This window comes from Oreochromis niloticus, linkage group LG20 (assembly GCF_001858045.2).
Source record: "Oreochromis niloticus isolate F11D_XX linkage group LG20, O_niloticus_UMD_NMBU, whole genome shotgun sequence".
In the NCBI taxonomy this organism is placed as follows: Eukaryota; Metazoa; Chordata; class Actinopteri; order Cichliformes; family Cichlidae; genus Oreochromis; species Oreochromis niloticus.
In genome coordinates, this window is record NC_031984.2 from 13,148,552 (window position 1) to 13,164,706 (window position 16,155).

Here is a 16,155-nt window from a genome sequence, read left to right on the forward strand (position 1 = left end):
CAGCACTGACCTACAATTGTAGTTTCTTTATGTTTAATCTATCTATAAATGTTTTGTTTCATGGTGTGTAATGAGGTCTACAGCCTCAGGGGGCTCCGACTATAGACTTCAATCCTTCTAAAAACATATTTAAAGCATATGAAAGAAAGAGGTGAGAACAAATCCAGGCATATTTATATATGATTGCACAACACGAAGAAATCAAACTGCAGATGTGACTGCTGAAAATTACACCAGTTCTAGAGGGGCACTAATCCAGAAGTATAAATAAAATGAGCTTGTGATTTCTCTCTCTCTCTCTCTCTCTCTCTCTCTCTCTCTCTCTCTCTCTCTCTCACACACACACACACACACACACACACACACACACACACACACACACATGCACGCACGCACGCTTGCAGACGTGTAAAACTTTAAAGGCTTTATGTGTTGACACACACCTCCATGTCCATTCCCAGAGGCCTCATTAACAGTGCTGGGCAAAAGAAGGGCTCATAGTAGCCTAAGATACTCAGAGACTGTTCACTGTACAAACAAAAGCTTCAAAGTGAGTGTTACACACACACACACACACACACACACACACACACAGACCAAAATCACAAAATGTAGTGAAAGTACACCCATGTGCATTGTACATGGATAGTGAAAGCTCATTATGGTGGGTATCATGTTGTTTAGTTAAGACGTTGCGGCATAGCCTGCAGTCTGAGCAGTCTGAGCTAGCATCTGTACATCAGGTTTCCTTTTAATCCCTCCGTGCCTTTGGCATCCATGGCCTACATTAAAGTCTACTGCTTTTGTGTTGTGCTGACCATTTGATACTAATATGTTGTGGAAAATATCACATAATTACAGTTCAAGATATCACGTCTATTATACCGGTATATGTTTGGCTGCACAGCCTAAAGGATTTTAGACCAATTTCCTCTTGTGATTGCTGCACCCACTGCACCAATCATAATACATTAATGTGGAGTAACAGCACACTGAGACAATCTGCAAGATGATTTTCACCACAGCATGAAAACTGTCTAATGAAAAGGCACTAAGATAATTATTTCTTAGCCTTTTAATACACAATAGAGATTTGGGAGACTAAGAACTGTGATAGAGAAAGAGAGAATTATATTTAGAGGGAAAGAAGGCAAAAGAATGAAAAATGTAATGATTGTACCATGAGCATATCCACTGCACATAGTCATTTCCATGGTGAGCATTAGATATGTATCTGAATGCCGTTTGTGCCTCTCTCAAGGCCAGCCAGCTTAAATAATGATGATTCTGCCTGGGGGACTGTTACTAAAGGAATGTATTTTCTAATTAGATAAAGCCACTTTCCCAATTTGCTGGCTGCTTAACCATAAAGCATGGCTGTGAGAGAAGCCTCAAAGACATCTTGAGATGCTGCCAATCCTCATCTCTGCACAGTCTATCAACCAATGCTCAAAATCACATCACCAGGGAGACAAAAGAATTTGCTTGTGCATCTCTCCCTGTCTAGTGATATGAATTCTGTGTGTGTTTGTGTGTGTGTGTGCATGCGTGTGTGTGTTCCAGAGACAATTGATGGTAAAACAATTTTTCATCTGCAGCCAAAGCAAAAATCAGATTGGCATTACTTAGCCATTACCTTACATGTAATGTGTTTTAGTTGATTCAGGGTAAACACACAGACTGATGACAAATGCTTTTCAGGCTTTGTTCGATATTTTTTTTTTTATTATTTATAATTTTATTTATTTACAACAATTCAAGTGAATTCAGTTCAATTTTATTCGCATAGCACCAGTTCACATCAGCCTGCTAAAAACACAATATTAATGAGAAAACTCAAAAGACAACAAGAAATCAAATCAAATCCTGTATGAATAGCACTTGGTGATGGTTGGGAGGAAGAACTCCCTTTTAACAGAGAGAAACTTCTGGCAGGCAGAACTGGGCTCAGCTAACTGTTGGGTGTAGTTGGTGAGCTCAAATTAAGGGAATTATGAAATAGAAATACACGAGGAGTATAAAAAGGAGAACAAAGGAGCAGTGAAAGGGAAGTGGAACGGCACCTATAGCGGCATTACTAAGGGATGGTCCAGGGTCACTTGATCCAGCCCTGAATCTAAGCGTTATTAAAAAGAAAGGTTTTACACCTAATATTAGAAACAGAGAGACTGTCTGTATCCTAAACCCAAACTGGGAGCTATTCCATAAAAAACTGAAGCCTCTGCCTACAACTTTACTTTTACTTTTGTAAAATCTAGAAATCACAAGTAAGCCGTGCAGTGCTCTGTTAGGATAAAATGGAACTCCTGGGTTTTTAGATATGATGGATAATTCTGGACTTATATGAGAGACGAAGGATTTTATATTCAAGTCTGGATTTAACAAGGAGCTGATGAAAAAAGTAGCTAATATGGGAGAGATGTGATCTCTCTTTCTAGTGCCTGTTAGTACTCTTGGTGAGGAAAGCTGGATCAACTAAGGGCTTTTCAGGGAGCTTTTAGGACAACGGGATAATAAGGAATTAGAATAGTCTAGATTTGAAGTAACAAACGCATGAACTCATTTAACAGCATAACTCAGAGACAGGATGTTCCTAATTTTGACAGTGTTGCACAGATAAAAGAAAGCAGTCCTAGACAGGGGCACAAACACATTTTAAATGATACCAGCAGAGGTATGGTGCAGATTATGAGTTCTGTTTGCTTTTGTTGAAACTTGTCCCTGCAAGTAAGGACACTGCAGAAGATCCCATGTCATGGATCTTTGACCTCTAAGCAGTTCTGCAAGTAACAAAAGAAACCGGAAAGAATTCACAGTGGACACAGAACAGAACAGACATTTAAGGCTGCTTTATTTTCCAAGTGCAACAAAATTAAAGCTCTAAGAATTGTATGAAAGGATATGCAGGGGGAAAAGAACTGCAGGGAAAAATGCGTCCATTGTTTATTAAGACGATTTAAACGTGTTGTGTGTGTGCACAAACACATCGAGAAACCACACACAAATCTAAGTGAAAAAGCAGACACACACAAAAGGAAAGCAAACATTTCTGAGTCTCCTTGCTGTTCAGAGCAGATTGGGGGGTATGAAATGAGAAACAATATCACACATGGACAAACACTCTTAATTAGTAGTGAGATAGAGTTCACCTGCAGTGGATTTAATTTGCCTGCACAAGAGGAGAGAATATTTAAGCGTCGGGTGGATAATCAAGATGGCACAATACTTCAGGCCTGCAGGCACCTGCACACAATCGAGACGCAGCCTTCCTCTTTTGTCTGCTAAGATTAAATGATACTTATGTGGAAAGCGACCTTCAGTCTGCGTTGCTTTAAAGAGACATGATCAAAATTGGTAATATGTCACTCAGAGGTGGAGGTGTGTTAATCTCTTCGTAGTCTTTCCTTAGAATTGCAGCAGAGGACCTTATATTTAAATTACTTTTTGTCAAAACAGTTATCTCTGGCTATTCATGTGGAAACGTATTATTATTCTTCCGTTTGATTATTTCCTTTCAAATACACGATTTCAATTATGAAACCATGACCTTGATAAACAATTAAGAAAATCTATGGACAAAATGGATCCTTTTAATAGTAATACTTTTTTCCAAGTCAGGAAATGCTGTCAATTAAAATTGGCAAAAGTTAAAGATACATCAGGTAACAAAGCATTTTAATTAAAACAACAGGCTTCACCTGAATCCACAGTTGTTGTTGTTTTTATTAAGCCTGCTTCATACAAATGTGGGTTTCAGTGAGTTTTTCCGCAGTTTTAATGTGACTGATGAATCATAATGGCAGGAAGTGATTTCAGTTTATGAACAATTCATGACAACATAACAAGTTATTAAGAATTATATAGATATATAGATGTTTTTGTGTGCAAAAATAGGCATAATTGCTACTGCAGGAAGGGGTTGATATGTGGGGGAATAAGCTTATTTTCTTTCTGACTGAGTGTTAGATTAGAAATACAACACTTGTGTCTGGACTCTAAATGTGAAGCTGCAAGAAATCATCTGGAACATAATCCCCCATAAAACCTCAACTTGTTCTGTTTGGATGTCAGTGTTTGTATGGAATTAACAAGCAAGATTAAATGTGTTAAAAAGTGGGCTTTAGTAGATTGTTTTTTTATTTTTTTACATTGAGGCAAATCCAGGCTAGCCGCTTCCTCTGCTTTGAGCCACTTTATCAAACTAAAAGCATGGCTCGTTTTTTCATCTAACCAAGCAAATAAGGTTATTTCTCAAATGTTAAACTATTCCTTAGACACAATCCTTTGAGGTGCTTGAACCATAAAAAAGTGTTTGTCACAGTCCGGGCGGCACCTCTCTTTTATCCCTAGTATTTCTGCTGTTTTCACCTTCCGAAAGCTCTGTTTGCTCTGCCTGTGCCTGTGGCGCACACCCTGGCTCTTCAATATCATAGTTATAATCACAACATTGTGAACAAAACAAACTTAATTGCAAACAATAAACATACTGTGCCCCCTGCAGCCTGCACTTTGAAGGAGGATTTGAGGATGAGTGAGGTAACTTCAGGACTATTTCTGTGTTTTTAGTGCTACAAAGGTTGCATTGTATGCTGCAAGCTGGGGGTGTTGCAACAAGTGGTACTAATGATAAAAGTGATATTTAACAACTTGTTCAAAGTCTCTGACACCTGAATAAATGACAGGTGCATCAGAAAAGGAAAAAAAGAATTATAACCTCCACAAACTGTTTTACCTGCAACTGTTTTATTGATTCCCGAAGTGTCGGTCCAACTCACCGTCCTCAGGATTTAAGGAATTAAAAATATAAAAATACTTATCACATTAAAACTGCACATATAATAACATCCCAAACCATCCAAGTAAAGTGTAGTTGCTTAAGTTGCTGGATGTGCACACACACAAACCTTTAATTTTATTTTGTTGAGCCTCATTAATAAAGTTTTTAATACATTTAACAGGAACCTCTGGGGAACTTGTTTTGGACAAATGCTCACTTGGTCTTAGAAAGCATACTCAAAGGTCAGCATCACCATAATTGTAAACATATGTTTTGTTTAAAACATAGCTAATACACTAATTCTAATCAAATTTCACAGGATGGGATAAACTGAGAAGACAGGCCATATAAAGTACAGCTTCAGTAGTTGCCTATTAAAACTACAATTACAGCCTTTTTACTGTATGCCTTTGCCAAACTGCTGATTTGAGGTTTTGGACCAGAGCTTATATTTCTTGATATTACTGACATCATGACTCCTATTAGCGGGTTTCAACAGCTTTTATGGACCATTATCACATTTTTCAGCCTCCAGTCTTCCAGGGAGTTTAGCAGCATTACAACTTTTTGTGTAGTGATGTCAGAGTTTTCAGGAAACGTTTAGAAGCTTTTATTTCCTCTAATTTTTATTTAAAATATAGGTGTCACAGATGTCTTTTGTTACCCTATCTATAACCCCATAAAGGTCCCTGACTCCAAAGTTGAGAAACTCTGCTCAGCTGTGTTTTTAGCCAAGCTGTGAGCCATGTGTATTGTTACATTCACAGCGAGCACTCTGATGTTTGGGCCAAAATAACAGATGACCATGTTGACGAGGCTGGAGCTGTCACAATTCCCATTCACCTCTGTGACTGTTGGCACAACAAACCACACTTCTCAATCTGCCTCTCCTTCCCGACTCAAATTAACAGTTGGACTCACATAATTATAAGTTATTACAGTAATATTTCCATTCTGCTGCGTAGTAAATAGTGACTGCTAATAAAAAAAAAAAAAAGCTGATCCCATAAAGCGTCATCAGGGATTCTAATGAGTTGGACCGCAGCCAAGAATATTTTCCCCCCATTTGACGCTGTTTCGGTATAGGAGCTTTTAATGAGTGTCATAATTATGCACCCCAAACATAATCTTGAAATGAAACAAAAAATGGGGAGGGCAGGAGATATCCTCTTCCTCAGCAGCTGCAAGGCTGAATGCGAATTTTCAGATCATGATGTTATGAAAATGTATTTTCTTTGGGAAAACATTCATTTCACTCTGTCAAGCAATGATTTAAAATGCAGGGCTAATAGCTTTCATTCATTAATATCATATTATGACACAGTGAGAGACGATAACAAAATCAAACTTGGGTCTCTCATTAATATATAGGGATAGATTGGCTTGTTATGCATAAACCATGAATTAGCTAATTAGGAAAATTACATTAGAGGTTGAAAAGTGAACCCAGCACCTGTTCTTGTGCATGCTATCAGTTAAATCTGCAGAAACAGCAGATTCATCTGGATGATAGATGCAAATTGGAAACTCTCGTCCCGTCCGGACTAACGCTTGTTCCTCTCACTCTTTCCTTTCTTCTGTTTTTTTAAGGCAGCTCACAGAACACGACGAGTATGCCAAACATCCAAGTGTGTGAAGAATGAATGCCGTGTTGTTTAATCAACTTAATGCAGATTAGCTACTGTAGTTCTGGTTTGTTTCTTAAACTTTTAAATTAAGGTAACAACCTTCATGCAGCTTGAACAAACCAAAAAAGTGTGAAACTTGCGGCAAATTTTGTGGGACAGGAAACTTTAATTAGTTTTGTAAATGGCTGAAAAGTGAACAAAATGCGTGTTGTGTAAAGCGCAGTGTAGACACAAAAGCTAAGCAACAACTACCTGATAACTTGGAAAACGCCAGTATTCAAAACTAATTAAAGATCTCGAAACCTTTGTTATTTTTTCTTTTTTTGGTAAAAGTTTTGGGCAACTCTTATAGCTGCAAATGATTCTCAAATTTTTTGGTTTGTTCTTATGCAAATAATTATTGCACCTAAAATATCTGCCTGTGATAAATCAGATAGCAAGATTTATTAATGTGGTGAGGTAAAACAAATAAATAAATCACACCACCTACAATCGGAATCCGAAGCTGGGGCTCTGATGCAAATGTTACATTGCTTTCTCATTATAACTGAACACAATTAAAGTAGCAGACTCTGAACATAGTGTGCATAAATGTCAGTGTTGTTTGTTGTTGTCTACCAGTCAGAAAAACGCAGTGCTGGGTTATAGGATCAGGAGAATAACCTTGGAAACAAGCAGCCTCTTAAGTTCTGTCTAATAATGCATTTTATCCTCTTGTAGCCCAGCAACAGAGGGGGAACATTTATACCTTTTTGCTTGAGCTTTCCTGGAGTTTCAGCTGTCGATTTCAGACATCCAACTGTTGGGTCATAAAAGATATGTTTTTGTTTTTTAACTTAAAGTGTTATTAAATGTTACAGTATATTTTCTTTACAAGTTCTAATACAAATTCTGTGGGTGGTTTGATTTGATAATGACTTGAAAATTTCAAATCCACACACTGATTGATTCACAAAAATGCCTTTTCCCATTTCACTACGTTCAATACAAGCCACTAAGAAAGGTACAGACAAAAAAGACCTTGGAAAAAATCTGTTACCTTGCATGTTCGCCATCACTCGTAATTAAGGAACTGACTGGAAAAATATGTTCCAAGATCTTTAAAGCAAAACAAATTAAGTGCAAATAACTTAACTATTCTGAACTTTTTTGGCCATTTTAAATGTGAGAAAACTTCGGTAATGCGATTAAGCCACAGGAAGTTGGATGAAAGCTCATTGGTAATTCCTGTAAGACGGGTAAAACCAATCCATCCTGTACAGACTGGGTCTGTCCTTAAAATGTTTTTATTCATTTTTGCCAGAGGGAGGATAGTTCCACTTAATGTTTTAAAAAAAGGTTTGCAAGTGCCACACTTTTCTTTCACTATTTATTTTTTTAAATTATTTTTAAAAATTAATGTGCAAGTGCCAGGCTATGTAGTCGTATAATTACATATGAATGTCCTTGTTATATTTGGGTAATGTTAAATGAAAAAACAAACCCATGACTTACACACTTTCGACTTGGTATTCTGCAGAGTAATACACTGATCTGTTAGCTAATGAATTCACCCTCACAGGGGGTACTGAGCCAGGTGATATCTCAGTCTCTTTCAAGCACATGTAGTTTTGAATTACCTGTCTCACTTCTTCCTGTGAAGAGGTCTTCTTAAGGACTGAGAAAAGACCAAAGTGTCAGTTATACCTGCAGGCAGTGTTAGCCTCTACAGTCTTTATATAGATATTTATTCATGAAAATAATGAAGGACATCAGTGTTTGTTGGTGGCTTAACTTAGGTGTTGATGCAAGAAAAGTAACTAGTCTATAAAGGCTTTGTGAAGCTCTATTACACAGCTAAGTCCACCATTATGTTGGAGGTGCAGCGTAACGTAACTGCTGCGATTGAGATCGCAAAACTAACTGTATATCAGTTTTTTCGTAACCTGGTGCATACAGTAAATGGTGAAGTGATGTAATAACAAGAAACATGATATCATGAAAAATGAAGACAGGAGCGCCAAAAAACAGCTTTTCAGATTTCTAAGCCATGAAAGGCTGACACAAAGCTGAAGTAATTGGTACCAAAAGACTTGTCTACAGTTGTATATGACAGTATATGGCAGCTGATCATATACAGATTAAAAAATATGTTTAAATTTTCTCTAGTCTGGATTCTGTTTCCCAAAAGTGTCATTTGCAGCCACTGTGGTACCCACGACTTCTGTAGAACAAGCCTTTGCACAGAGTGGTCTTCTCTTAGGCCCCTTTTTCATGGCTCATGAATTTAAAATATGAATCCTGTATTCATTATTTATAACATGATAGTTCTTGTAGGTCATTCCACTGAACCATTTCACTATAAATATGAACTGGCATTGAATCAAATTTCAATAGTGGTACACAGTTGATCCTGCAGACTCAATGCCAATTGCCTGTTTGCCTGCACCTCCAGCACAATGGGAGACATGTCATCACCCCAGAATGCCTAACTGTGTGTGAAAGAATGCTAACATGAAATCTCCTGGAAAAAGGTTTATCTTTCAGGGAGTCTCAACAGACCTTCTCATTCCCATAGCATCAAATACTGCTGTTCTGTCAAAGCCACTGACATTTTACAGATATGCACAAACTGTGTAGTGGAATTAGTAGAAATTAGCAATGGTTTTCTATCAGCTTATTTCCCCATCTGCATAGTATAAAGTAGTACTTTTACAAGCTGTGGGCATTTTTTTTTTTGGATGAGATAACGCATCTGCAAAAAATTATTAATGTGTTGATGCCAGAGGCAAAGTTTGGGGACTATTAAAACCATTGGAGTGCTTTGTCTGGGAACTACGAGTGTCACATTTTGTGCAAAAATATCAGGTAGCTATCAGAATAATTACACTGAATAATTACACTTTTTTTTTTTTTTATTAGTGAATTTATTCTAGCAGAAATGTCCTCAAAAGGACCTCGAATGTCTCTAGCAAATTTCATGGCAATCCATTTAATAGTTTTTGAGAGATTTCAGCATGGACCAAAGTGATGGACGGACCAAATTATAGTTTGATCAAAAGAGTAGAGCTGTGAGAGCGAAAGAGGTAATAAGACGAGAGTGTGGCTTTTGACTGTGTGCATCAGATCAGCGCAGGGCAGTGTGTGTTTAAATCAGGTATAATCATAACTTTTAGAGGAGGTGATTTAGGGTCTGAAATGTATGAAACCACTTAGTAAGCAGATTAGAGGGTTGGAGGGTGAGTTCTCAATTTTGCAGTTTTTCAAAAACATTAATTAAATTTTGCTGCTCAAGAGAACAAAAGAGAATAATACCAAACAATCTGTTTGTGAAGGGCAACACGAGGTGCTTCGAAAGTAAAGCAGAGCTGATTAGCGATAAGGACAAAGTGTAATAGAGTTCTTGCTGGTGTAAGAAACATAATTCTTTTACTGTGGTCTTACTCTGACCTTCTGCCAACAAATCCCTGTTTTTGTAAGTAACACACCAAATATTTTACTTTGCTCTTTCATAATTTAGATAATATCCTAAAATATGCATTATTTGTCTCTTGTCTAGCCGTAAAACAGACACACATAGCCTAGCATTTAGGTGCATTTACTTTTTATTTAGTTGCTCTTGGGTTTAAGGTGGGTTGTTAGCTTCTCAGGTCAAATCTCACATTTGCATGTTCACGGTGAAATCGTAAACACATATTGTTTATTTCAGCTTGTTTATTTCCCCAAAAAGTTACAGAGGTAGTATGGATTTTATGGCAGGGTATAAACCTTAAAGTGAAACAGGTTGTTTATGTGCAGCTGGGGTTAAGAGCACACAGGATGTCATCTCCAATTGTGATAATTTATATTATGTGAAAAACAGGTTAATGTTTAATTCAGTACCTAAACTGTTGATGGGGGGGGATATGATAGACGCCTATGTACTTGACAGCATTTTGAAAACTTTGAAACTTGCAAGATGGAAAGCGAGAGTTGGGAAAACTGCATCATTATTCTACAGGTTAAGTGGCTGAGGAGAAGTAGATCATGAAGGAGAGGCCTGTTAGCTGAGATTTTATGATACAAGGAGAACAAAAAGCCTTGCAAAGACTCTCTAACATCCAGTTTAAGGACTGGTTCCATTCATATCTATGAATCTGCAAAATTGTTTTCCAGCATTTCCAAATTGTTATCACTCAGTACGAATGCAGATATATGCGCAGAACAATGAAGAGTTTCAGCACAAATCACACTCAAATGTGTGTACGTGTGCATATATCTGAGTTTGTCTGGCGTGCAGGTCTGCGTGTGTTCGAGGCAGTAAAAAGAGCTCATACTGCACTTTGGCTGGTGTGGGTGTAAGAACTAAGTTATCTCTGAGCTCAGTGCCATATATTAACATTTCCTGTATATAGGGAGCCACTCACAAATGATGATTGCTCGCTATATGTAATGTGAGACTAGAAAAGATATGCTAGAACCATGATACGTATAATTTAATCTTCCTCTTCGGTTTTTATTCTTTTTATTTTATTGTGTAACTTGTGTCTGATCTGGTCACAACAGATGAAACTGTGCTGTGAGCAGATATCTGATATTTGCGGATGCAGCAGAACCAAGTCAGAAGATACCGTCACAACATTTATCTAAATATGTCCTGAGTTGTTATGTGAATTGATTAGGACTGATCTGGACATTTTTAATTTCATTTAGTACACCAGGCAAAATAAAAATCTGTGAATGGAACAAACCCCAGACTGAAAGCAGGGATAAATGACTGCCACGTATCGGGATTTAGAACCCAAACTGAGGTTTAGGAGGCAGACTGGAAGTAAAAAACCACAATGCTGTTTATTGAGGCCATTTACAAAGTACATGAAACACAAAATCCAAAAAGCAAGCCAAACCGAAATCCACAAGAACACAGAGGAGGATCACAGATGCTCAGACAAAGAATGAAGACAAGGGCAGGCCTTTATGTACACAAACATGCTGAGGGCTAATCAGGGGAATGCGACACAGCTGGAGAAAACAAGGTACAGCTGAAACTAATCAATGGCGAGACGCTGACGAAGAGGGAGTAAAACTAATCACAGTACACAACTGATAGGAAATGAACCATATGACTATAACAGACATAATTTTAACAGAGGTAAGATACAGGAAAAAAAACTGAAGCAAACTAATTGCTAAATATTTAGACATTTAGAAATAATAATCTGATTCAACTCTCATTGTCACACTTCATTACTGTAGATACAATGTGCTAATAGTGGGTTGGACTCCTTTTTGCCTTCAGAACTGTGGCATAGATTCAACGAGGTGCTGGAAACATCCTCAGAGATTTTCCTCCATGTTGACCTGATAGCATCACACAGTTGCTGCAGATTTGTCAGCCCCATGATGTGGATCCACATCCCAAAGGTGCTCTATCGGATTCAGATCTGACGACTGGGGAGGAAATTTTAGTACAGTGAACTCATGTTCATGAAACATGAGAGCTTTCTGACATGACGTGTTATCTCAGCCATGTGGGCACATTGTGGTCATAAAGGGACGAACATGTTTTGCAACAATACTCCGAAAAGTTGTGGAGTTTAAACAATGCTCAGTTGGTATTAAGGAGGACAAAGTGTGGCAAGAAAATATCCCTCACATCACTACACCACTACTCAAGCCTGAACTGTTGTTGCAAAGCAGGATGTATGCATGCTTTCATGTTTTTTCCTCCAAGTTTTGATCCTTCCATCTGAATAGCCTCATTAGTTGATGTAACATTTTCCCAAATCTCTGTGGACCTCAAAACACATCAGTCAGACTCGACAGGAGTCTTGGATGGAGATTGGTGGGGTTTGAAGCAGTGTGCAACCATAGATGTGGCTTTTCTTATTCACCTTGAACCCTTCTGTCTCATTCACAGGTTACTCCGGTACATCTGTCCAAGTGGCTGAGACCCTTCCTGCCATGGCGGTTTACCTAACTGACTTTTAAGCTGACATGAGGATGAAGGCGAGGAGCTATTTGGGGTTGACCCATGCCCACCAGTTGACTCGGTCCAATTTTAGTGAGCCTATTAGAAATGTAACCTCAGTTTGCTGTTGTTAGCTGACAGGAGTGACGTCTGGTGTGGTCCTCTGCTTCTGTAACACATCTGCTTCAAGGTTCAATGTTTTGTGCTTTCAGAGATTGAGAGAATGAACTAGGCAAACCGTAAAGATGGTTGTGAAATACTCAACCTGTCTGGCACCAACAACCATGTCAAGTTTAAAGTCACTTAACTTTTTTCCCAATTCTGATGCTTGGTTTGAACTGAGTGTACCTAATTAAAAGGCCAGTGGGTGTTTGATTGCTGGCCAGCCAAAATCATAGCGCAAAGGATTTTGCATGAAATTTCTTGGCAGACTTATAAGTTGCTCTTTTAAAATATTTTTTCACTTTAGACAAGAGTCCAACTCTTTTCTTTTTCTTTATGTGAAGATGTAGGTTAATGGCTCAAAGCTTCCAGCTCGATATTTAACGCAAAGGAATGAAAATGACATTAATCTTCTCATCTCAAAGCAAGCTGAACACTAATCCTTTGAAAAGAAGAATAATAAAAAATGGTAGAATTTGTGGCTTGTTTTCATTGGTACCAGTAATGTTTGGTACTGACCAGCTGTTTGTATTTAGGTTTTACTTGTTCTTCTTGTGCTATTTGCCTTTATTTGAAATGTTTTCTTGATTTATGTTTTGATACACATAAAGATCAAGCTCTGTTATTCTCACTTTGGCTCATGGATCAAAACAATTTTTTATACACACTTTGCCGATGTTCTTAATAGTTCTCTATGAAAACTAACTTAAATGACTATTTTATAGACTTCCATGTGAAATGAGATGTTTGCTAATTATGTCCAGATGACAAAATACAGACAAATACATTTTAAATGGACCGTTTTTGCAAACATTTGCGTTGTTAGTGACCTTATTCATTCCAAATTTTCAATAAATGTCTTCATCCAGTGAAAATGTTGATGCTTTTCTATAATTAAGTCCTGCTTGAATGAAAACACAGTTTCTTTGGTATTAGCTGTGCAAATGTGAGAAGAGCTTTCTGAACAAATCAAAAGTGAAATGAAGGGACCGGCAGCATATTAACTTTTGGCACAGAAAGTTAAATGCAAAGGTGTGATATAGAAGGAAATAAAATCTAATTTGTAACAGCTATGTTCGCCTTTGCTTCCAAATCAACGATGTTGTAAAGATGCGAGGAATGCCAGCACAGCATATTGATACATCATTTTAATCAACACAGTTTGAAAAGGCCTCATCTTAAACAAAAAAGGCAAAACGAAAAAACTAGATCTTATTCAACCCTTCTAGCTTCACTGCGCACCTCTCTTTGGAGTAGAGAACAGCAGGATGAATTTTGTCTGTGACACAAGAAGTCTTAGAGGAAAATTTAATTACTTTTCCTTATTAGATGCACAATTTTATTCAGCAGCATTTTGTGATGTGCTGTCCTTTTGGGAAAGCTTTTCCACCCCAGAGCGCTGTTTCTCACTTTCTCTCTGTCTTGTTCTTCCAAGTTCTGTTTCTGTGTTATTACACAGAGGTCTCTTGCACAGAAAACTGTGAATCATCTGAAATCTGCCAGAGTTTTCTTTTTTTCTCCCTCTTCTCCTTCTTCTGTCCTAGCCCCAGGCTCAAGCTCTATCATGGATTTAGTCACATTTTTCTCTCTGTGTTTTAATTGTTAAGTCTCCTGGTTCTCATTTCTGTCCACATCCATCAGTGTGCTGCAGCTCGGTTCATAGTGAGCTCTCCCTCTCAGCTCTCAGATCCATAAAGTTAGTTGGCAGTAACAGCTTTGCAATACTAACCTAAAAACACATCGTTCAGGCTAGACAGGAGTTGTGGACTTGAACAACTTAGATGGAGGTTGGTGAGGTTCGAAGCAGCGTACGACCATAAACATAAACTTTTCAACTTCATTCCTACGGCTTTTCTCCTCCACCTTGAACCTTTCTGTCTCGCTGCGGTACACCTGTCCACGCGACGTGGTAAGTGGCTGAGACCTGGTCTTCCTGCCATGCTGGCCTACGGCACTGACCTTCAGGCTGACAGGAAGGATGACAGCAAGGAGCTGTTAGGGGCTGACCCATGACCACCACTCAGCTCAGTAACGGCAGGGCACTCACTGCCACCAGAGCCAATTACGGTCCAGGCAGGCAGCTACACACTGCAGACCCGAACCTTCCACAGGGTGAGCTGCTGCCCCTAATCTCTTAATACCTCAGCTGCACCTGCAAGGTGACCCATTGCCACCACAAGACAGAATGCACAGTACATACAGCTCAGGCAGGGTGAGGTAGTGTTCTGTAGTCACAATAAATGCCATGAAAGCACGTTCATGCATATAGAGATCATAGCAGATTGCAATAGTTCTGAATCTGCTTATTGTAGATCCAGTATAGAGTACTTGACAAGTTTTGTGTATTTTGTTTCAAAGAAGCTACTCTCTTATAGCATCTTACAGAGAATGAGTCATGACATGTAAGTGTTTGAGATGATCTCAAGTTATAAAAGAAAGCATAGAAAAACTTTACAGAACAATAAATCCCACTGAATACTTGGCACTGTCAGGGTCTCTTGACATTGACATTTTGATGAAAGTCGCCCTATCGGAGAATAAATCTGACTCATAAAACCAGAATGGCTCATATATTTACAGACTTTTGTCACAGATTGCTGACCGTCGATGGCTAACACAATAAAACGAATCCATGAGAAGATTTCTCATATCCCTCTAAATAATTCAGTTTTTCATGCTTTTGCCTGAGTGATAACTGCACCAGATGTCAGTATGGGGGAGCTTTCTCACCCCAGTGGTTTGCTATAGATGGAAATAGATGACTATTATCAAGTTAAACCTCAAAGGTAGTAAGTATGCAAGCACACCATATGCATCCCATCTCGATTTGAGCTTAAAGATTCAGTTTGAAGATGCACAGAGAGGGCTATTTGTGTGTGTCCCCCCCCCCCCCCACACACACACACAATTACTAGAGATTTAGCACAAGTCATCCAAAGGAGCAATATGTGCTTTGTAAACACATCACTCCGACAGCTGATAGGAGGTTGAAGGTTTTTGGCACTCAGAAGAATAAACTGAAACTGATAAACAAATCAAGTTTAGGTCTTAGGACAGCTTGAAAAGCAATTTCTATTTCTGACATCACTAAAGAAAAACATTCCACAGCTCTGGCATTCTGCGTATGTTTTTTCGTTTGCAAATCCCTTCAGTATGTGAAAATGAATGTGAGAGATTAATAGTATGTGGCTACTGTATAGGTTTTGTTTGAGGGTGGAGTAGATTTTTTTTTTTTAAATTTTGCATCTCTGACACAAAAGCCTTTTTCTAATTTGCTCTGTTTTACAGTGGTATATATCAGCCAATATTATGTATTCAGCTTGAATCTCCTGGTGGTTAATTATTCTCCTCCTTTCTGAATTATTCTAAGAATTTATTTGTTTATAAACTCTCAGGATACTAAACAGAAGAAATAAAGGGAACATTAGAGAGACATTTTGATATAAATTAGTACCTTTTCCCAAATAGTGCCTGAAAATTGATGTTAATTACCTAATGGATTTCAGTAAAAAACAAGGGAAAGTGTTAAGGTCAACTCTAATGTTTCAAGAATAAGAAATAATTATAAAGATAATAACATTCATGCTTTTAATGGAGAAGTCATTTGCATTTTTTCAAAGAACCCAACTGCCTGTGCTAGCTTTAGAAAAAGACAGCAA

The 16,155-nt window shown here is 38.1% G+C and overlaps 1 long non-coding RNA gene across 1 annotated transcript; it reads left to right on the forward strand.

Moving 5' to 3' along the window:
* The first annotated feature begins 6,337 nt into the window (after nucleotides 1-6,337).
* LOC102078777 (uncharacterized) lies at nucleotides 6,338-13,484 on the forward strand. Its single transcript, XR_265783.4, has 3 exons — nucleotides 6,338-11,515; nucleotides 11,663-11,787; nucleotides 12,284-13,484. It is a non-coding gene; the product is annotated as an uncharacterized LOC102078777 (long non-coding RNA).
* Nucleotides 13,485-16,155: the final 2,671 nt, after the last annotated feature.